The sequence below is a fragment of the Solenopsis invicta genome, chromosome 16 (genome assembly GCF_016802725.1).
Source record: "Solenopsis invicta isolate M01_SB chromosome 16, UNIL_Sinv_3.0, whole genome shotgun sequence".
In the NCBI taxonomy this organism is placed as follows: Eukaryota; Metazoa; Arthropoda; class Insecta; order Hymenoptera; family Formicidae; genus Solenopsis; species Solenopsis invicta.
This window is the reverse complement of record NC_052679.1, coordinates 21563135-21587445: the sequence shown is the minus strand read 5'-3', so window position 1 is coordinate 21587445 and position 24311 is coordinate 21563135. Positions and strand designations below refer to the sequence as shown.

At 37.6% G+C, this 24311-nt stretch overlaps 1 protein-coding gene and 1 long non-coding RNA gene across 3 annotated transcripts in view; both read right to left on the bottom strand.

The window, feature by feature from the left end:
• Positions 1–24311, bottom strand: part of LOC105193225 (leishmanolysin-like peptidase) — a 269152-nt gene that overhangs the window by 157314 nt on the left and 87527 nt on the right. The gene's annotated exons all lie outside the window — the stretch shown is intronic.
• The window catches only part of LOC113003187, a 50505-nt gene that overhangs the window by 1103 nt on the left and 25091 nt on the right, over positions 1–24311 (bottom strand). Inside the window, exon 1 of the long non-coding RNA XR_003268302.2 lies at positions 417–24311. This exon is cut by the window's right edge and continues 25091 nt beyond it. This is a non-coding gene — a long non-coding RNA (uncharacterized LOC113003187). The remainder of the gene's footprint in view (positions 1–416) is intronic.

Sequence of the window (24311 nt, the reverse complement as noted above, 5' to 3'; positions counted from 1 at the left end):
TTACAGATTGGGTTATACCCGCGTAGCTTAGGGTAGCCTAGGTCAATCCAGGATCCCTCGGATTGACAAAGATTACGTCAGTGCATCTAGATATCTTTACATCGATAAATGTCAGTTCAATCAGTATACATAGCTCGATCATTTATTTGACTATTAATGACAGTATTCATGGAATGTCACATACATCAATAAATATTTATTAAAAGCACGTGATAATTTTGCGTACGAATAACATAACATAAAAATCAACAACTTCGTAATGTTGAGCAACGTTACGTTAAATAGTCGCTCGTTCAGATAAACGAGAAAGAACGGAGAAACTGACCTAGCGCACAATAATGGCATGACCACTAGTCATATAATCCCAATACATTCGATGTGTTAAGTTAGAGAGTTAATCAAACGTTAGATAGTACCATAAATTCCTCTCTGGCCAGCGCGGAAAACAAAATTTATAGTCCCACATAGATCGATCGCCTGTCTCGAGACCAAATGGAGTCTGAAATTCTTCCGCGGCCGACTAAAAAACAAGATTTACGATAATTGGATTTTGTAATTCCATCATTCTTGATTCTAAACTAACCGAAATCTGAAATTTCTTCCGGGTTAGAGAAACGCGATTTACGGTAATTAAGTTCCGTGATTTAATTCAGTGAATCTAAAATAGAACAAGCAACGAAATTCAGTTGCTCTAATTTAAACAAAAAATGTGGCGATCTTAATATCGGAACTGATGTAAAACAATAGAGAAATAAATGAGAGGAAAAACTGATAAAAATCTAAGTGGAAAAGAAAACAATGACTTCGTTGTTTTATTCAAATTTGCAAAAAAAAAAAAAAAACAAAACAGGAAATGACCAAAGACAAATAATATGAGAAGCATTCGTCACAAACTTAAATTACTTTATATAAATTTGTATAAATCTCTCTCTCTCTCTCTCTCTCTCTCTCTCTCTTTATCTCTCAGATAAAACACATGAAAACTTTAAATTGTGCGCATATAAAAATCAATGATAATCATTAGATTCAAATACTTTGATTATTTGATCTATTAAAAACGTAGCAATCTTTGCGGAAAGCCGGAAAGCCGACTGTGTGTCTTTTCAAATTTGCGATGCATCCCCGATATTATGAATCTTCGTCCAGTCCGGTTTGCGGCTCACTGACGCTGTTTATACCTACTATGAATTATGTAAGAGTTTATAGTTCGCCCAACGGAGAAACGATAAAAAGCTCTACGACCACATTATTGCGGGATCTGCGATGAGATGCACTTTCACGCAGCAATCTTGCATCATACTGAACAGGTAAAGTCCACCTGGGTCCCAAAATACTGTAATAAACGCAGGAGATGTAAAAGTTAATCCCAAACGAAAATAGCTGATATTTTTAACTTTGTATTCTTAATTAGATTTTATTAACTAGAAAATTACTTGACGAAAATTTGTGAAGGTGAGTTACACGCGAATATATTAAATGTTCGCGTTCTCATCTGGATTTTGTAATATAATTATAAAAACAGGAAATGTATAATTTAATCCTATGTCGCAGATAGAAATAGATGATATTTAAAGACTTACATTTTTAAATTTCATCAATTATTAAATTATTTGTTTTTAAGAATTATAATTTGAGTCACACGCATGTTAAATATATTCGTGTTTTTCATATATAATGAAATCTTTATTTTGAGTAATAGTTTCTAACAATAAATAGATCAAGCTATATTAATCATAAAAAAAATATTTTGGGTTTTATTCGTTATAAAAATATCACATGCTATCAAATAAGCATTTTACTTTGATTTCATTAAATGCTCCTTGTGGATATTCGTTTAAAAAAAGAAAACATTAATCTACAATCACATTATTGTTCATAGTAAATATTTCTGCAGAAAGTCGATTCAAAATATCAAGAAGATATTCATTATTTAGTTCTCTATACAAAATAATAATGGCTGTAATAAAAATGAGTTTTTTCAACTAATTAATATATACCTACTATTTTATTACATATGACTTATTAAATATTCTTACATTTTGTGAAAATGTCACGTAAAAAATATAACAATTAAGCGAATGTTTCTAACTATTTATATGAACATTAGACATAACGAAAAACACTTATACATAAATTACAATAATTAAAATAATAACACCACAGTTATACATAGCTATTATCAGTTTTTCGATGATTCTTCATTAAAATACATACATCTAGTGGCATTTAATTACGATCCATATTAAATTTTGTAATAATTTTATTTATCGTCGTGATTATGCTAACAAGATCACAGAGAAGAAACATCATTAATAAATCAAACACGATTTGAATATTAACATCACTCGCGTTTATTAGATGAATGGCAGAACATCGAAAACCTTTTATCGTAGTTGCTCATTCCCATTATCGCGAAGGTTAACGTTCCATGAGATATCGACCTAAGCAGGGATCAGCGAAGTTAGGGTTGTAAGGTCACATCACTCACTATACCTACTCAAAATTTGTACGAAACATTCTCGCTTCTTTGACCGTAGTCAATTACAGCCAGGGGTGCAAAAAAATTACGTATACGTGGACTATTGTCCACATATCTAACGCGCACGCACCTTTGCGTGAGAGAGAGAACTTCAATCTACACGAACAATGAGTTTATATTCGCAATTATTCTCACGTAACACATGGAGTGTAAATGTAAAACATTTTATACATGTAATATGTATAAAAATATATATAATTTTTTTATTTAATATTTCTTGTAAAAATTATTTTGTAACTAGTACAAAAGTTGTTAAATTTTTATAAATAAAAATTATAATAAAATATATTAAGTTCTTCTGTTCTTTGATTCCGGTAAAAAAAGCTATACAGCAGATTATAATATAAATCATAAATTTTCACTATATGCAGATAATTAGAACTTAATTTGTAAAAAAATATTCAAACCAAATGTACATTTATGCGCGTTTTCGAAGGATATTTGCGAAGCAGATGAAGGATTTAAGTTCCTTGATTATAACAATCATACTGCGCAAATAGTATTATTCCTATTGATATTCCACTATTCGGTTATTCTTGTTCTTATTGCAGATGGCAGCTTTTAAATGACGGAATACGACTTGCATGGTGGGCAAGCGTGGCAATCGATGCTCAGGCACGTTCGCCGAACCCAAACCGTCCCAATCTGGCTGGTAGTCGCCAACCTGACCAAACAACAGTCTCCAGATCCCGTATAAATTAAAGCAATTTGCATGTCACGCGCGCTCACGGGTTCTGGACACGAAATTTGGCGCGATAGAAATGGCCAAGACCGAATGTCGTTAGTCAAACAATCTACCCATTTCTGGACGCTTGGCTGATCCCGCGCACGCATGAGGATATTGCTTGAAATTCCCAGCCGCAAATGGTGCGTGAAAATAGAGACTGTATGTATACGCGTGACATAATGTGTGACACGTTGCTTTATACGCACTGTAACGAAACACTCTGCGTAACAATTTTTGTTAATTAACAGTTGATATTTAGCGACTGTAATATTACATGTTGGGCAATATCCGTCGTCTCCTGGAACTGTTGTATATTAAAATGTCCGATGTAAGTAGTAAAAGCTGAACAGAGTCAGACATGACGGACATTGCATTCGCGTTGTAACTTTGCATTTGCTTCCAAAAAAAATCTAACAAACACGTGAACTATAATTAAATTTACGTTGTGTTTAAATTAACATACGTGAATGTAAATTAATTTATAGTAGATGTTGGTTACATTCGAAGACTCCGCTTTAAGCGACATCCCTCCCCTGAGTGTCGCACAGGCTCATTTTGCTCTATTCCGCCTCGTTATATGTTAACTCCCCGTCTATGCACGTCGTATCTGTTAATAATGTCACAGGCCGACCTCTGAGCTCTCCCTCTCATACCCTCGGCACCTCCTGACACCAGCGGCGCTTATAGGGCGGTGCGCCTGAAACAACCCTGCGGGCCTCACACGGACTGCGTTACGTTCCATTATGCACGCCGGTCGATTCCGCTCGAGCGATTTAACATGCATTAACTTGTAAACTCGCGACTTGCCGTGTACTCGATAATGCAGCCGCCACCGACGCCGTTGCCACCCGCCGCCGCTGCGTGGCGTCGGGACGCCTTTTACGAGGGGCATACACCACGGACCTACTTCCCGTATCCCACCTCCGCCCGGTAACCAACATTGACATCCCACGCTTGCGTTCCATCTGCCACCCGGAAGACTCTCCCGGAGCTTTTGATAATACATTATTAATGAGCCGAGCGAAGAGCTACGAGTCTCGATTCTTCCGAATTCGGAATTCCGATTCTTCGCCGAAGAACGGGAATAATATTTAAATAATTATTGGTCGTCGGCGCATATGAATTGTCCGCAGCTGAAAAAACTCATGACTTTCCTTCAATTGAGTGTTCATGATTAAAAGATGCTAGAGCCAAGGAAATAAAAAGGGAATGCTAACTTCTTGTTTTATTTAAGGCAGTACTTTCTAAATATCGTTACAAATAATTCAAGGTAACAAGCGAGCAATTTAAACTAAAAATATATGAAAAACAGATTTCATATTGTCAAATAGAAAAAAAACTCCATTGAAAATTGATTATAGTGTAAAATATACGGATATAAATTTTTTTTTTTGTTACTTTTGGCGCATGCAGTGCATATGCAATGCGATGCATATTATGTGTCATATCAATCATTCTACACAATAAAACAAAATTGGGACATAAATTTACAATAAAGAGCGAGTTGTATATTTGGATGTAATATTTATATACGTATACAATACAAGTATCCGATGTTTTAGAAGAGATATTCCGAAATTCCGCAATTGTCATTTCTCTCTTGTAAAAGCTTGTAGTCCATTCAATATTATCAATATTTTGCAAGCCAACTACATCAAATTCCGTTCAGTCCAAAGCTTTGGCGATGTAAACGCTTCGCTTAACATCCTTTATAAATTTCTCATGATTGTACGAACCATTTTTACAAGAAGCACAAAGAGACGACACAAAGCCAATCTCTTCTTAAAAAAGGATGAGCAAATACACAAAGCATATAAAATCTATCCAGTTAAATTTTGAGCTGCACAACTATGTTAACAACTCTCTTTTCGCTCTTCACGATGAGATTGAAAAAGTTACTTCATCCCTCTGGGCATCGAGCGACAGAGAGTAGTTGAGGATGTTAATCGACGGTTCGGACAGGACGCAATTCGAACATTTGGAAAGTAGACGAGGAAGGAGGCGTGTGGCAAAGGGTGAAAGTACGCGGTGGGAAAAGAGCGGTATACGGGGGAGGAAACGAGGCGAAGCGGTGCAGTGGCCGCGTAAGTGTACGTTGGTATGGGTGGCCATTCAAATAGAAGCCTCTCTCTTGTCCCACCTCTCGTTTTCCCTGTCTTCTCTCGCACACCTACACACACACTCGCCATCATTCCCTTCCCGTTTCAAGTGGTCAGCCCTCGGCAATCGTCTGGCACGGCCGGCGAACGCGCGAGTCGCAATCTGTCCCTCGTCGAAAATCACCGCGGAAACAAAGTAAAAGCTCCCTCCGGTACCTCGTACTATAGAATCCCTAATCGAAACTACGAGCCGTGGCCCGCGGACTACGTGCACGGAGAATCGAGCGGATAATCGATAGTCGTACCGATTCCGCGCAAAATCGAAAGGCGAAAGATGCATTGACGCGGATACGGCACACCGGTAATCACGAACCGCGTAAAAACTAATTAAATACAATCCAGCAATATTGGAGAAATTTCGTAATATTGTAAGGTTGTAAGAGATTCAAATGAGAAGAGCGTAAAACCGCTTTTTCATAGAAACTCCGACTGTTGTAACGAATCGCGAGAAAAAAAAGAGGCGGTGCGTGCGAGAGCCTGAGAAAAAGAGTGTATTATATGACCAAAATAAACACACTGCTTTTATTTTGTTGCGCAATGCGTTATTTCTGCTTTCGAACGTTTGATTAGTCTGTAAACCTTATAAGGTATACGCGCATAAAGTACACACAGCAGTATAACCGTGTGTATCTAACAATAATTATCCAATTAGAATATAAATTACTTAATCGAATATTATTAACTCGTGCAAACTCAAATTGACCTCAAGGTAAATTGAGTGATAATCCCATTTAAGTAACGTCATTAAAATCACAAACTTACAGTCTAGACGACGCTTAGATGTCACACGAATGTTTCAGCAAAATCAAACGAGAGTCAAATTTGAAAGCAATACGAAATTCCAAGCGCGTTATGTCGATCAATCGCACGCTTCATTGAAACAGCAATAAGCTTTAGTAATGACACATTCCTGGAATGTTTGAAGTTACAATTTCTGCAAAGAATGAAAATTAATTAAAAATCCTTTCTGATCGCAAAATATAATATTCCATGTGTAATGCACCGTGGAATCCAACAAAGATATTCGAACGAAATACTCTTCTCGCATACAGCATCGTTGATAATTAATCAATCGAGAGCACCTGTGATTTGATTGATTATTATCGGATACTAAGAAAACGCTGTTATCTCGAAATAGACGAGTGTCCCGTTATCAATCTATAGGATCCTAAATTCTATAATCGAAGATCAAGGAAGAAGTAGCTACGTCGAGACTCATTCAGTGAGATATTACTCTTGCAAGATAACAGCCGCAGGCTCGAGCGCACTCAACGAGGGCCATCGTGGCTGGCAGCCGCAAAACTATTTTCCGATAACGACCGACACTCGCTTGGTAGGGTACATTTGTTTCAGGCTCGCACCCTGATTGCGCGGGACGCCCGTTTTCCCCGGATGCATATTTTATCCCGCTGACAGATTTATTGCCGGCATGGTTATTCGGCCGCGCCAGCTTCTTCCTCGATTTTATTGTTTTTATTTTGTGTATCTGGAGGGATCATGTCTCTCGATTCTCACTAGCACGTTGCGCGACAGCCGGATACGCGCATAGGTGCATTATCAAACTGTTCGATGATGAATAGCTCGGCACGTCGTATTACATTTTGCGAAACGAGAAATTAATTTCGTGTGCACAAAATGGGAACAGATGCAAAGTCCAGAAAATATCGAAAATATTGAAAATAAAAAATAAAGTTTCTCATGAGACAAAAACGACTGCTGCATTGCGCAACATTAGTGCGAATTACGAATCTATTAATCTCGAAAAGAAAACAAGAGCAATTAAAATTTAGGTAGCAAATTTTCATCTAACAATAAGTCTGGATATTAATATCCATGTTCCTAATTACTAAATAGAAATATGAAAAACAAGCTTTCCATCTTAATCGAAAATCTGATGTCATCCCATAATCACTAAGTTTGCTCTTAAATGCCAGAGTACTATAATTTACTGTTACAGACTGCCACGAGAATTATGATGCATGGTTGTAGAGAGAGAGTTTCATATGTTCCGATGTTTTTCCCAACTTTTCCGCCACTTCAACGTAGATATATTATTCCATAACGAAAGTATCTCCCCATCGCGTTTTCCCTCACTCAATATCAATGGGGTTTACATTACGCAAAAACTTTTTCATATATCAATAGACACAGGTATAAATGTACAAATGAAATGTTGCCAGGGAATTTAATTCTTTTCTGACAGTCACTTCTGCTATATGACCTAGATTTCGATACACACCCGCGTGTTACCTACAGGCAGTCGCAGTTTCATAACGTATATTGGCTATTGTGAAAAGTGCGCGGATGTACATGTATATGTTTGCGCCGATAAAACCCTAAATTCCAACCGAACTGTCGAACCGATTTCAACGGAATTTCAATGGAATCCGGCAAAAAAAATAGTATTCTTTTTAATTACTACGCGTAAAAAAAAACATCAACGTTCGAAAATTACGAAATTAAGGAATCTTGTAAACAATGTTTTAAAATAATTTATCATAATATAAGTAAATTATTCTATATTGTCCTGCGGAGTTTCGCGTGTTCATACGTTGCAACTTTTAATCTAAACATATTAAAAATTAACAATGCAAAAAATTATATTTAAATTATAAATTAGAAAACTCTAATCGTATTTTATACATAAAGAAAGATGAAAATATAAATTTTTATAGAATATTAATTATTATATTATTTGAACGAATGAAACTCGAAATAACAGTCCGTTTCGAAAACGTTGTAAAAGTACAAGTAGTTATCAAATGAAACGAGAGTTTAGAATTGTTTTCTCCAAAATACATAAGAAACAGGAAAAGTATTTCCCAGTTTTCGTTACAAACATGTAATTTTAACTTTGGACAAACGGAACTGGGCAAGTTGCAATGCTTGCACGTATATCCTTCTATTGCAGAAACCCTTTCCAATCACCCGGACGGTGCCACATACGATCCTTACGTGTAGCGATATAGCGACCGCCTTGCGCACGTGCAAACCATCCTCATATATGGTGTCCTGGTTCATCGAACGTGGAAAGGATACGAGATGGTAAAATCACGGAACTATGTGTCCAATAACGGATACAGACATTTTCCGCCGTAGACAACCGCGTGTGACCCAAAAGCGTCGGAAAAAGTTACGAAAAATAGAAACTTGGAAATGCGAAAAGTCGCGGACAGACATGTAAAAAAACAAAAGGAAAGAGAAAGCATTTGATAAAAAATACGTACGCGTGTGAGAAAAATTGCAGTTGAACTTGAAAGCAGAACTGATAATCTGAAATCTAGCGCAGTAAACATTATTTCGAATGTTAACTGCTCTGCTGAGCGAGTAAATTGCTTCGAATGGCAAAAAGCGCGGATCAACGGAACCTCTTCAGGAATACCGCGTCCGCTCGTAACGTTTAAAATAGTTCCCAAGTTCCGCAAGATATTTCGAGCATAGCGCTTGGCACATCGTAAATTACATTCCGTTCGTTCACGTACGCAAGTATTGATTGTAGAGGCAGACCCGTACACTCAAGCCCACTTTGGTTTGCCCAAACACACCCTACGTGTTACAACGTTCCGGCCACTCTTGACCGCAGGAACACTGAGTCTTCCATCCCTACAAAACATTGATTTGCTCTATGTATCATGTTTACCACATGTGTCGCGTATTGTGATGTTATTTATGGGGTACACCAGTCCATTTTTTCAAGTCCAAAAATAACCATTGTGTTTCTCCCTTATGGATAACGTTTATACTCCCCACATTCATCATTTAGCTCGAACAGCTTCCCTGTATTACGGTAAAAAATGCAAACTTCTAAAGGATCGCAGATATGCTAGTCATACGAGACGATGATAAATGTTGCGCTTAAATTTCAATATATCGGCCTACTATATTTCACTGTATTCTTGCACTTTGAATGATTATCAAGTTCTCGGTATGTCATTTTTACTACAGATCTGCATTTGTTACGTTTGATAATTAAATATATCGTTGACAATGTTCAAGTATATTTTTGAAAAATATATCCATTAGGTCTGTAAAACTAAATTTAACTTATAACAAATGCTAGTATGATGCAAAAGCGATCAATAAAGAAGACCAGGTTGCCGGTTTATATATTTATGACGAAAGAAATAATAAATAAGTTATTGCAAATTATCTCTCTTGTAACATAAGTACTATTTTCAAAAATTTATTTAAATCAAATCAGTAGTATAATAAAGAAAAAGAAAAGTCTAATTCAAGAAAAGGCAAATAAGTTTTTAAAATTTTATATTAATATTCTTCAACTTGAAAAAATAAACCCAAGTCACACGTTGTCATTTGAAAAAAAAAGTTCCTGTTCCTATATGGCATGTTATTTTGATTAATCAAATAAGTTAAATCAATGTATGTAGGAATGGAGACGTTGACTCATTTATTTAAGACTAATTTAGCTACGTAGAATGAGAAGTGTGTGTAATATTCAATTGCAACTTAACTCTAACAAAAAATGCATTGAATATTTTTATATTAAAAAAATTACATTGAAAATATTATAGTTTACATTTGGTTTTTTTACTGTTATAGGATTTGAGCATCATAAAATAAACTTAAAAAAATATAATCTACGAGAAGTACATATCTGCAATCTTTTTTTTATTCTATTACGTTTTCATTAATTTAACATGAAGCTTGTTGTATAGGTAGCTTACACCGTGATATGTATAATTACCCTGCTAATTTACGGAACAACAGAACAAGTTAGCTACAAGTTAGCTACAAGTTAACTACAATGCATGTTCGTATTTTACTTAATACAAAATAACTACATCATACAGAATCAGTGACATATAAATGTGGAAAAAAATTCGAGAGAATGATAGAGATATCATTACAGTTTAAACTATAGCGATAGTTCTCTCTATCAACATAGTTTAATCGTAATTGTTTAAAACAAAAAAATGTCAAGTAAAATTATGAAAACTGCGTCTACGAGTCTCTTTTATATTTTGCGCAATATGCGAGGGGTTTCTACTTGCGCTCGATACTGACCACGGATAATGCACATATATAGCCTAGTCCGAAAAGCCGAAGGGTGATTGCGCAAAATTGGTGCAACAAATTAAATTTTTCTCCTTTCTTATGCAGTCCTGCTATTCAGGTTGAAGAAAAGCCGGAAGTGGAGAGGAGAGGTCGAGGGAGATGCATGCGCGTGATTGGCGGAGAGGGTGAGTTACGTGCGTAGAAAGGGTTCCGGCATGTTTTATCGCTTGTTGGACCGAAATTGGTAGGGTATTCGGTATAAATTCACCTTCGATGGCGGCATTATTTGACATCGGCGTAATATGTGGGAATATAGCGGCGAACCGCAGGGACAGAATGACGTCGGACGGAAGAAAAAGTTCAGAACGAAAGGGCGTGGGATGGGTTTTTATCCGTTCGTGTTACGACGCTCGGCTACGGAGGAAACGGTGAGTAAATCGAATCTCGGCTTTGCGCCCTCTCCTCACGTCCTTTGCCCGGCCTCCGCGCAGCCACGGCAACGAGGAGCAAAACGGCAAAGCCGGCTTTAATTACTTTTCGCGAAATACAAAAAAAAAAAAGATCGAGGATACGCTTTAGGCCGCGAAGATTGAATTTTAATGCATCGCACCGGCAAGAAAAACCCGTAAACCTCGGACTCTAATTCTAGACGCAGAACATTGCTCGTAGATAGACACAAAAATCATAATATGATTTAATATAAACATTTAAAAAAGGACTTTCAAAACACATCTACAAAAAAGAGTGTAATCACAATGGATCTTCAGGTCCATAATAATAAAAAAAAATTATTATATATATAAATTATTAGATGTACATGTGTACTTGGGTACACTAATTCGCGCAATTTAGCACAGATGTGCTAAATCATGGCAAATCAATCGCGCATAACCGAATATCTCGCTAGGTGCATTAATATCGGGAGAATTCATGCGATCAAATATACAACGGAGTATTTTAAATGTTATTGAAAATGTAGCAGGCACATATGACGTGTGTGTTTGACGAGATTAAAATTTTAAATTCGCCTCGAGAGAAAAAGAGGGCACGAACTCCGACCAACGATAGTGTTGTTTTTTCCCCCTGTGTGTATGTGTGTTTTTTTTTTACACAAAGGTGACCGGTTCAGTCCGGTCACGTGTACTTCACGTAATCCGCGAAATTCCATTCTATTCTGTAACGTCAAACGAACGACGTAAATAGGATTCTATTACTGATGTGTAAACGGAACGTTTTTATATATTCACTCTCGCGCATTGCTGCACGGTTCATCGGTGCAAGTGTAACGGTAGGTAGGTATGCCCGCATCATGCCCTAGCAGACAAATGTAACGCATGAATGACACCGCTGAGAACTAGTGGTTCGTAAAGTATCTACGTCACACGACGTATACGTGACGTGCGAGGTAAACGTTTCCAGGTCCCCAGAGGTCCGCCCAGATCGAAACTCGGGAGTGGCGTAGCTACTCCACGCCATCGAGGGACTGTTTATCAATCAAGTTAAGCAAATACCGTACACGTAACGTAGCGTATTGCGGGGTGCTGTTGCGTCTGGCACATCTGTATGTGCTCGCATCGCATCAGTCCATTCAGCGCAAAATGCAGTGGGTGCGTAGCATGTTAAAGCGAAAATCTTAAGCATCACTTCATGTCGGAACTATAATTTCTAATGCGCCCATCGTCAGTGATTTATATAAACTATAGCGTATACGCAACTGCGCAACTTACATTCCCGATATCTGCACGATTGGCAGAATAGCGTACAATTGAATTCCACTTCCGTAAAATGCATCGGCGAATTCGGATGAAGTGTTCGTCAAATGCTCTCAAACACGTAAAATTTGCGTTACTCGTATTTAGAACGCGTATTGAATAAAAGATGAACTACTTTACTGCAGTTGCATGTTTCGAGTGTAGACTTGCTCGATATGTCTTGCGCGATGCACTCCTACCGCAGTGGAATATTTTCAAATGCATCAAAGATGTGTCTACAAACCGCAACTCTAACGTCTTTCCTTTTAAAATTGAGCCACCGCGTGGCATACCCGTCAATACGGTGCCGGTGCGCATCATTAATATCACAATAAATTTCATTTCATTCGCGTTGAATTCTGATTCAGAAATTATACCGATAATACATGGCACAGAAAAGCCATCATGCATGAGCATGAAATTATAACAACTGTAATCCATCACGGTTCGCGAATTATACAAAAGGATTTAATTACAAGCCATTGATATTGCATCCTTCAGTAAATATTTACGGTAATTCGATATTTGTCGCCGAGACTTTCCTCGCAAGGGAGTTTTGCAAAAATACGAATATTACGTTACAAAATCGTCATTTAGCAGACTAGAGTTACACGGCTGCGCGCTGCTCACCTTACACCGTGATATACCTTTCGATTTTGCGACTCCTCCTTCGTTCCTTTCTCTTGTGATTTTCTGCATCAAATTTCTTCTCTTTTTTTTTCTGCCCTTCCCTCCGGATACCGCAATATTCATGATAAATGAGCACACGCAGACGGTACATTTGTATGAAACGCGCCAAATGCGATTTGGACGCGGCAACCATTCCACTTTACGAAGGCGCATAAATGTGTATGAAGTTTTACGGGCACAGACGAAGGTGCAGACCTACGTAATCGCCAGCCGTGGCATGATAAGTTCGAGGTAACCAAAAGGGAAAACCATTTCGATGAAAATAAAGTCAGCCGAGATGGAATAGAAAGGGCATAAACACGATGCATTCGCGACCGTAAATCTTTTTCTAAGTGGATTATTGTTTTTTATTTTTTAATTACCACATCGTCTCATGAATTTTTGCTTGCCCTCGCGCCACTCTAAAGGTCCTAAATCACATTGTTAACGAAAGCTTTCTTAACCGCGGTTGCACGGTATATAAGTCGTTATCGAGGATGCAAATAAGTTACGCAAATATGTAAATATATTCCGACCCTGTGAAACGTACGGCTGAGAGTTTTGACCGCGGCATATATACTTCGTCCTGACTAAACTACCGAGAACTTGGTCGACAATAGCGTTAAAATTATTCGTCTTCGGGATGATAAAATTACAACGTGTCAACGAATGCGCGGAGAAACTCTGGACAAACGCGGACTTAATGCGCGTCCGCGGCCAGCGGTGATATATGGTTTTCGCAATGTTGCCGTGAAAGATGCCAAGTTAAAGGTTCCCAGTGGCTGGAGCTTTTACGACTTTCTGGAACGTTTCACCGAAATCGTTCCAGTCTCCCAAGGGATATTCCGGCCTGAATTGCTTCGCCGTCCTGCATTCGCTAAATAAATTTGTTTTGATGCGGGCAACGAAGTTCTTCGCCTTTCTCACATTTCCGCTAATTAGTTAAACACATTCGCATCACAACTTTTCCCCGTTAGCCTTAATTTCGCAATAATGGACCACGTGCCCGAGATTTCCGTGACGAGACACGATCGTGAAATACTGGAGATTACCAAACTCAAAGGAAAATCGAAAAGTTGAAAGCCACAGCTTTAACAGAAAGTTTGGGGGAAATGAAGAAAGAAGATCGGATAGAGGGTAAGGGATAGATGGCAACCGATGCTTGCGAATCTTTCGCGAGGCTTATCAGTTTCGAGCACTTTCGAGGAACGACTCTCCGATACAGGATCAGATACGCCTTAAACTTCGAAACCACGAATCCTTCTCACTTACCACGTGAAGTAGCTTGCACCGTTAGAATCAGGAATGGGCTTTTTAATCGCAAAATTCGATTTTCTTCCTTTCAAGAAAGTTCTTGTCAAAGTTCCTCCTCTCTATACTTTCTTTTTAGTAAGAACGAACAAAGTTTAACGAAGAACTTAAAGATATTAAAGACAAGTGCCAATCGTATCTTCATCGTTTCTAAGTTTCTTCCTATTTCTGTTTTATATATATATTGTATATAAATCATATAAAAAGTTAATACTTCTCTATTTTCGTCTATATACATATATATATGAAATAGAGAACTGTTGAATTTTATACGATTACAACGGAAAATAATACTGCAATATTATTTTAGATACGAAATAAAAATCTTCATTTTATAATTCACTGTTGCGGTAATTCAAATCTCGCGAAGATAACGCGCATAGCTGGCGAACTGACTGGCGACTTGGCGAATACTTTTTTTTTTTAATTCATCTGTACGGTATTAAATGAAACTTGCGCCTTGTATTCTGAAAGATGTAAATTTCACCAGAAAATCTGTAAGTCAAATATAAACGCTTTTACGGTCCATTCTACGCGCTACGCGAGGCATACATAGATATCCCTGTCCGAAGGCCGTCGATGAAATCGCATACAGTTGCACGGAGGACTAAACTCGAGACACGCTATGCATGCCGCGGTACTTCGTCCGTATGGCCGTAAAAGTCGCTCGCGTAAACAGACGAATGCTCCTCGTTGTGTTTTAACGTTTCAAGCGTATTATCTAGACGAGCGCACACCAAAGTGCCGACTTACACATCAGTAATTCTCGTCTGGCGAGCGAAGGACTTGAACACTTTACGCGACGCTCTGTACGTGACTAGGCACGGTTTTCATCTTCGGTCATTTGGTCCTCCGTCACTTTGCCGTGCGCCGTGCAAAAAAAACAAGAGGCGAGAGAGAGAAAGAGAGAGAGAGAGAGAGAGAGAGAGAGAGAGAGAGAGAGAGAGAGAGGAGTTACCGCGGCGCGCTGTGAAATAAATCTTGCTGAATTCAAGGCGACCAGGAAAACTTGCTCCGTCAGCGCGCGCGTGCATATTTATACATTACGTAAATAATACAAGAAGAAAATAAATTGCTGAAATAAAACGCGTTTGAGAGATACATAATTTAATTTGGTAAAGAATCGCTATAGAAAAATATCTCTTTTATATTTCTATCTCTTCTATCGAGCGGCGTCAATGTCCATTATGCATGCCACGTTTTTGATAAAATGAAACAAAAGTCCAGAAAAATGTTCCCAGTGATGCTCGGACGCGCCGTAGATAGCGACAATATCATTTCCGTTCGTGCAAATTTAATATGCGCGCGCGCGCGCGCGCGCAAGCAGAATAAAAACACATTCGAACGCTGTGACGGAATATCGGAATAATGAACCGAGAACGGGCGAGAGCTGCCAAAGTCGGAAGTGCTTTCACTCCATTTAACTGTGAAATTAATATTTTTGTAGGGAAAAAAGCCCGTCGTTCAAAAGGAAATCTCTATTTACCAATAGCGCGGCGTGATGGGGTAGAATTAAACTTCGTGCCCGCGGCGGCGGTTAATGAAAGAGAAAGAGTTAAGAAGCATAATGATAAAAAATGTACGGGCGGACTCGGCTAATTGGGTGGCAAGAACGAAGGTGCAAAGAAACGAAAACGATGCGGGAGTGTCGCAACGATGAATACTTGACGACTGGCCTGTTTTTGCACGGGCGCGACCGGAATAGCTGCGCGATTAGGTATGTATGAGATAAGAGAAAAGGGAAGAGCGAAACTGCGCAAACAGCAAGTAGACCTTCCATCACGCGGTTATTCTAACGGGTAGGAAACCTCGGGAAACACGCCATTCTGTCCTTGACAAAGCTTGACATGTCCGCTTAATTTTCCACGATACTATGAAATTCAATCTCGACCGGAAAATTAATTTTAAGGTACGCGCGTGTAAGATTCGCGCATAGGATATACTTTAATTAGCGAAACTAGAAAGCTCTTGTTACAATAAGCGAAAACGAGAAAGCAGAGTAACATCGTATGCAACGTACTATCCGCGACAATCTTCTATGTGTATTGAAACGAAATAAAAATTCTATAAAAAAACAAAATCTATATATCTCAAAATAATTTTTCAAGTTCATAAAACGAGAGCACTTACTTTTAAAAAAATATGAACGTAGTGTCGCGCAAAAGTTTCGACTCTAGATCGAAGACTGTCGACTGCAATATTAATGAACGTAAGTAACTGACAAAATGTCATTGCAAGAAAGAAATTACGCAGTGATATGGTCGTACGTCTATGTACGCACGTGTACTATACGCGAATTCAGAAAGAAAAGAAAGGCTGCTAGATGACACACGACTCTGTTGCGACTATCCTGTCCTTTCGCATGAAGGTGTGACGCATAGCGGCGGAAACAAACAGATTTTGCGACTGACATATCGTACGAGGAAAAGGAGAAAGACGGAAGGTGGAGAAGTTGAAAACGTAAGCCATGGCGTCCTGCAGCTGCACGCTTCGGCGCGGGGATTTGCCGGAAAATGGAAAAGGTCCAAAGACTCGAATCCTCGCTCCGACGCGAAAGAGTTTCAGCCAAGCGAAACCGAGGAAAATGAATATTATGGGTTACTAGAAAGCTTATCTAACAATTTGTCTCATTGTGAATAGTTGTGCGAATTCGTGAAAATAATACTCTGTCTCTGACCACCCTAAATTGCCCTAAGATAAAACCCGGGATTTACAAATCCCCGCTGCAAGCATGTAAAGTTAACGATGCTTATGCAAATTTTATTTCCTCGAAACACGTAAACCCTTTAGCGCATTAAACCCGTATGTTCCGTTTGATTCTCTTATCATCTATGCAACTGATGGCTATTTATTTACTGATTATTTAAATAGTATATATAAAATTTTAATAAATTTTTAATCAAATTTCTTTTCCATTATTAGATGAGATATCCATTAAATTAGTATAAACTGAATTGTGCATTACAAGATGTAAAAGCAGATTTAAAACTCTTCGTTATAAAAAAAAAATGAAAAAAATTCATTCTTTTCCTTCTCATCACTGGTTGTCATATAAACTAATTTCAAATTTTGACATCCGACATTCTTCGTCAAAGGTGGGCTTCAAATAAGAATTGTGATAACATTAAATTAGTAAGTAGCACGATGTCAGACATAAAAGCACGAAAACAGAGAGAGAAGTGTCGTGTGTACGTGTGTGCGCATGCGTGTGTGTCACTGACATACAAAAGATTAAAAGTCGAAAGCACGTAAAGAGGAAAAAAAGTGAAAGAGAAAGACACAGAAAAGGAAACAAGTCATTTTAATAACATTCGAAGAGTTTACATATATCTTCCTCTCTATATCATTTTATAAGATGAACCTATAATAATTTTTATAACCATTTCGAAAGCTTATGTTCCTCGATTCTATTTGAATTATTATTACGATGCTTGTGAACACTCATAGTAAATGCTCTTTGCAATCTGCTTTAACAACATATATATGCATATCGCTATACATATATGTATGTTACTTCTTATTTGTTTATAAACATGGATATACATATTAAGATAAATACGCATTTCTATATGTGTGTATCTGAATTTAAGTTATTAAAAAGTACAAGTAAAAAGTGTAAGCATACTGAAAACTAAATAAACATAAAAAAATCACATACATATTTTGCTAGAATAAATATTTTGCTAAAATAATTTCATCTTAAACTTTATTTGAATCCACACTTTGCACGTATGTATGTGTGCGCGTATTCGTACGGACATAAATATACTATATACTTTTATACTTTTATATCGCGTTCAAAATGAATTCTTCAATAACTCGGTTAAGAGAATAGAACACGTGTGTTTCGGCGAAACGTACAATTTTCGTAAAGAAATGCCTGACCTCGATACAATTTGCTTTATCATATCTAGAAAATCGATAGAGCTGGGTTCCGCCATGTGCACAAGGGGTGGATAATTACAGCGGTGTGACCGGTAGCTACACCGCCGATAAACGTCCTTTCACTTCGTTATACTTGGCCATCCGTCACGGCAAAAATGCATATAACAACGGCTATGATGTTGCACACAGCGGCAATTCGAAAATCTAATTTTACAGCGGCAAAATGGGATGCCTTGCACGAACGCAGAGAGAACTACTCCAGACGGCAAATCATCGTGAGTGGGCGCCTCCGTTTCTTTCGAAAGTAATCTCTCAAACGGGTAAACGATTCACCAGAGCAGCAAACGTGTCTTTCCCCGTTTTAATAAAAGCGCCGGTGCGCGCCGCCGCTGGTGCAAGGAAGCTGCTTTTCGTGCGTTAAGTTGCTTGTAATATATGACTCAGCTTCGCGACATTAAGACCCTTCTTGAGACCGTATCGCGAAAATGATATTTTGACTTCGACGGGCGTTTTCAGTGTCGAGAGAAGCTGTTTATTTCAAGACGATAGTAATTAGAATTAGTTGTAAATATACACCGTTTATACTTGCATTTATTGCAAATTATGGAACGTTTGAAACAATGAAACAATGAACTAGCTGATAGTAATTAAATAATAGTTTAACAATAAAGTAAACTTGAAACAATGATAAGTCGAACATAAAATTGAAAGGTCTAATAATAATTTTGCGCATCGCATATTCGTCGGACTTGAAACACAGTTATTGCATGAAGCTGGAAATACGTAATATTACAATTTATGATAAATTTACGAGCAATTTAATAGTATTAAAGTATCTATAAGAGTTCCTCTCTCCTTCCCCAAAAAATTGTAAAGAATTTATTGCATTAATTTATTAAATTGCGCGTCAATTTAATTTGTGATATTACGTATCAATTTAATATGCGACGCGCAGTTCGCTGGAGATTTAAAAAATTATTATTCGACACTAAGAACCGCTGCAAACCGATATAATTTTTCTCACTTTTATGTTTAAATGATTTAACTTGATTATTTGTGCATGTCTAAAAGTTTCATTAAAAATGTTGACCTTTGAAAAATATTCAGCCAGAAATTATACATTGTCAATAAATTCAATAAAATAAATTTACCGAATGTCTGTCTTCATTAAATTTCAAAGTAGACTGCATGAAAAAAAAACTAGACTTCGGAGATGAAAATAATCGAAAAAGTATTGGAAAAAAGTGAAGCAAATGCGGCTCATATAATATGTATAGAATTACAAATTGAACGTCCAAATATCTCGACACATTTCAGTAATTTCTATTCACAATCTCTACCAGATCTGCAGCGAGCAACACCTTGCTTGTTTAACGCGTTGCCAATATCACCGTCGTACGAAAGTTCTGCGTCTCACTTCCTAAGCAGTAAACAGTACCCGTTGGATATTTGTCGAATTTCGCAGCCGGAAGTTTGACCGTCGGTCTGGCCAAATAGTTACAGCGTGCATTTCCACTCCCGGGTAAAGCGGACGTTTCTGAAAACAGTCAGTGGTCAGACTACGGGAGATCCTTGTACCGCTGGCGCACCGCAAACATTTACCACGCTAGCGTTCGGTTCAGTCGCAAACATTACTGACAATTAATCCGTATCTTTGAGCCTTCACTTGCTACCATCTGAGAGACTATCTCTCTGAACTTCAAGCTACGTGACAAGCTTCGGCCCACAAGTCAATCTTGCAAAGCAGCCAGCCTCCGCGATATGTATGAAGAGGGAGACAGAAATTATTTCATCGACGATCACAGGATATGAGCCAATGAATAAAAAAATACACACTCCGTTCGCGTAGTGTTTCTTAACCACGCGTGTAAAGAAAGCATGTAGTATGCATAATTTTTTAATCATCTCGTATGTGTAACTAGATTTACGATCTTGGAGTATACAACTCACTTTTATTATGCACACTTGCGTTGTGCATTATAAAGCTTTAGGGTACACCATAAGGTAATATAATCTGCATTGTAATACATCTTCCTTACGAGTGTCATTTATTACTATCTCGCTACCGAGATCTATCTGCTCTAAAGTCATGCTTTTCCCTACGAGAGCTACGCGCTGGGAGCTCTTTCAAAATTCACGTCAGTGTGAAACGATGACGGATGGAGATGCAGATCGAACGACAAAAGAGGAAAAAAGGGAGATATTCGCTTCCATGAGAAGATACATCGCGCATTCGGGCCAAACTCATGCGATCTTCGTCGGCTTCTTGTAAACATGTACCTGCCTCAGCAAGAACGTCCGCATAATCTGGGAGAATTTCGCTCGCGTTGCAGTTTCACATATTTGCATAAACCTCACCAAACTTTGCCGCATATGGAAAGTGAGAAAGGATAAACGATATAAGTATCAAATGGATACAAGAACAGATCAAATGGGTACACGAGTTTATTTCACTCTAATTGAATTATTTCGAAATAATTGATTTAAGCAAATTTGAAAATTGCTGCATTAGTTTTATTCTTCCCTCACTCTGTTATGTAAAAAAGTTAAAATTAATTTTTGATTGATATTTTCAGTATTTTCTCGATATTTCTGCGATGAAATTTGCAGAAAATAGAGATGATGTAATAACATGCGTAAATCATAAACGTATGTATATTTGGAAAAAATTTTGAAAAATGCAAAAAGCAGTTGCGGTAAATGTGAAACTTCGATGTATTATTGAAACTTAATTAAACTTTGCGAAAAATACGTCGATTAATTGTGTATTTCTACGCGCAGAATATCACAGAATAAAAATAATGCAAATGATAAATAAGAATACAAAATTCGTGCTGTTCTTGATTTTTTACTCTAGCGCTATTTCCCTGTTATTTTGGTAAGGAAAAAAATAATAGTCGCAAGGTATGGTACTGGATCGTTGATAAAAATAACGCTGCTGGGGCGTATAATACCGTTGCAAGCGTAACACAAAAAAGACAACGACGAAAATTAGAAACGCAATAAATGAGACACAATTCTCCAGGATATTATATTTCTACTCGTGCCCCCTGAGTATAGTACATTGCAACGAGAATATCTACGTGTCTCCACTCTCCAAACGGAAGATTTTAATTCCCGCAAAAAAGAAAATTACAATCAGTGCGGAAAACATAAAGCATCATTGTAAACGCGTCGCTAAAAATTATACGGTAAAAAATTTTGCTTGGTTAACTATAAATCTGGCTCCTTAAAGAAATATGAGAAAAATCAGAGTTTTTAATCTAATCAAACGTACAGCACACACAGCTTTTTTTATCTTAAAAAGCAAGCAAATAATGTTTCTTTTTTAATTCAAAAATGACATAATTTTAAACGGTTTTAAAATTATCTTAAGAAAAATATTTTTAAATCAATAATTTTCAAAAGATTTCATAACTTAGATACAAGATTTAATAAAAATAATATATATTGTGTCACATTAACCAATTAAACTTGTTCTTGTAAAATTTTGCAATTAATAATTATGTGAATATAATATTTGAATATAATTATCTGAATAACCTTAAAGTTTCCATGAAAAAACAGCATTAAACGATTCTTGCAATAAAAGTATACTTCTTATGATATTATGCATAATTTTAATATCCCTAGTCAGTCGTTAATTAAAATACTTTTAAGATTATGCGCGACAGCATTGAGACTTCAGATTGCTCTTCACCAAAGTAGCGAAACTTTAGTTTCAACTGTCGTATCTCTATTGTACATCTTCTTCATTTTATTTGAGTTAACCATTGAACCAATTTCATTAAGTGGTCAAATGTAACGTCGCTTTTTGCACGATGCAATAAAGACGTTCCTGCTTTTACTGCAAGCCGGACTGTTGTTATGGGACAGGTACGACGATGATGTTCTTGCTGGAGGATTCGCGACGCGTCCTCGTGAAATCGAGGAGGAGGAGTAGGAGGAGGGGATAGGACGATACCGATGGTGGTCGAGGTTGGAATTTTAAAAGGCATGAGATCTATCGCTCACGCGACTGAAAAGCCGCTGATCTTTGGACAGGACGCCTTAAGCGAATAGAAGAGATATTGTACTTGGGATTCAGGATGGCACCGGCGTTATCTAACCTGGTGATACTGACACCGTTGCTTGGAGGGCTCGCAAAATACCCCTCGGGGTACAGGTGAGAAAAGAAAAAAATTGGAAAAGAGACGTGCGAGCGAGAGGGTAGTGCTCGTGTGCGTGCTCGACATTTCTAACGAAAACTTACCAATGAGATTTCATGTCAAACTGGACGTTAACACAATCGATGGGGACAAAACGATGACGACATGAGAATTCGAAATTGCAAAATATTTGTATCAAAATTCTTGTTACGATGATAATTTTAACGCGATAGGCACAAAGAAATGTACGCCTATAACGCAAATGATCGCGATAGCGTATATTTAATCACTAGTTACAGTTTCATGTAAATTATAAATCATTTTCTTTATTATTTTTTTCTTTAGTAATTTTGGAGGAAGGGAGGAGAAAGAGAGGAGACGAAAAGAAAAAGAGAAAGAGAGATATTTAATCTTGATAAATTATCTATTATTAATTTCAATATTAACAATAGATGAAAATATTAAAAATGGATGCATTGGAACCACCGGAAGAAAGAGGAAATCATTATCTGAAGACACAATGTCTTGCGCTAACTAAGGTATACCAGTGCTGCGCGATTGGCAATCTTGATAAAGATAATAACTTTATATACAAACGCGCGGTTACATGGCGACTTATCGGGCTCTGCATATCAACGTCAGTTCGCGCGTGTTGACACGAAAGAGGGAAGTAAAAGCGGTGACTTTATGGGTTGGTACCCAACCGGTCGTTTCGGTAAAATCGTAAATCAAGAGGATTGCACGGGTGGTGTTTAGGTCGTTATGCATGAGCGCGATTTTCGAGCATTCGTGGAGTGCATAGTATAGCATTTTCAGGCTCGGATTCAAGTGAATACTTCATCCCACGTGCACGACTTTGAAAGATAAAGCGATAAAAAAATGCATTACATAAATCAATGCCGTTTTTATTTTTTCAGGATATTGATGTCTCGCGTATTTTATTTCTCGCGTATTAAGGTCTTTTTTTTAGAAAAATATTTTAGGAAAACAGATAGAAACGTCGCGAGTTGTGCTTTTTATTATAACAAAATGTAATCAATTAATAAATATTTTTTTTTATTAATTGAAAATATTCGAAAATATCATCTGGAAATTTTCAGGCAATTACAATTTAGAAGAATGTTACATACTTATCAATATAAAATAAAACAAATTAAATTTGAAATTTCAATATTATCTGAATACGAGTTAACAAAGGAACTTTAAACTAAAACAGTTAAATTAACATCGCAAATTCAATTTGTCATTTTGCATTGCAATATAATTGAGATGAGATGCTATTTCCGCGTCCTTACAATGCTAATCCCTGATCCCCAAAATTAATTGCCGCTTCACATTAATGTACAGATGCTGTTAATTAAACTAAACGGTATCAGACGACCTGTAACAAGCTATTTACAGAATTTACATGTAACCCTGTGTATCCTATCAATAGCTAATTCAGCACAATTTCGAGCATGTATAGCGCTTTAGCCGTAGCGGAACCCGATATCGGGTAACAAAATATCGGTCGCGGTCACTTTAATCTATTTCGAGTTGCACCACGTTACTCGATTTAGAACCGAAATCTGGAAACGCCATCATTGTACGAACGTGCCATGTGACGTGTTCCTACTGACAGTTATAATAGATACATATACACATACATACGCAGCGGGTACATACGACGAGGCGTAATAACGTTCAATGAAGACCTGGGGTATAATACTCTGGGGAAATTGCCGCATAGCGAGGTGGTCGATCGTTCTAGTTTTAATACAGAAATACTACATACTACGTCCTTTGACAATGTCTTTGCCGACTAGAACAAAACGCGTACTAACAATGCAAGGTAGCATGTATATATAGCGCGATACGCGAGACTAGCATTCGGCGGTACAATGATTCCGAAAGCGGGAGGACGCGAGTGACGGGTGAAAACGAAAATGGCACAGCGTTACGCTCGGCGAGCGGCAAAAGCCGGCCGAAGATAGAGTTCGAGTAACTTGCGGCACCCGCAGCTTTTGTCGAACAGTTCGGATACGATGCCATAAAATCGGCGGTCGTGCTACCGGCGACAGATTCGTTTACGAGCCCGTGATTTCGTATAACACCCGTTGCCGGACG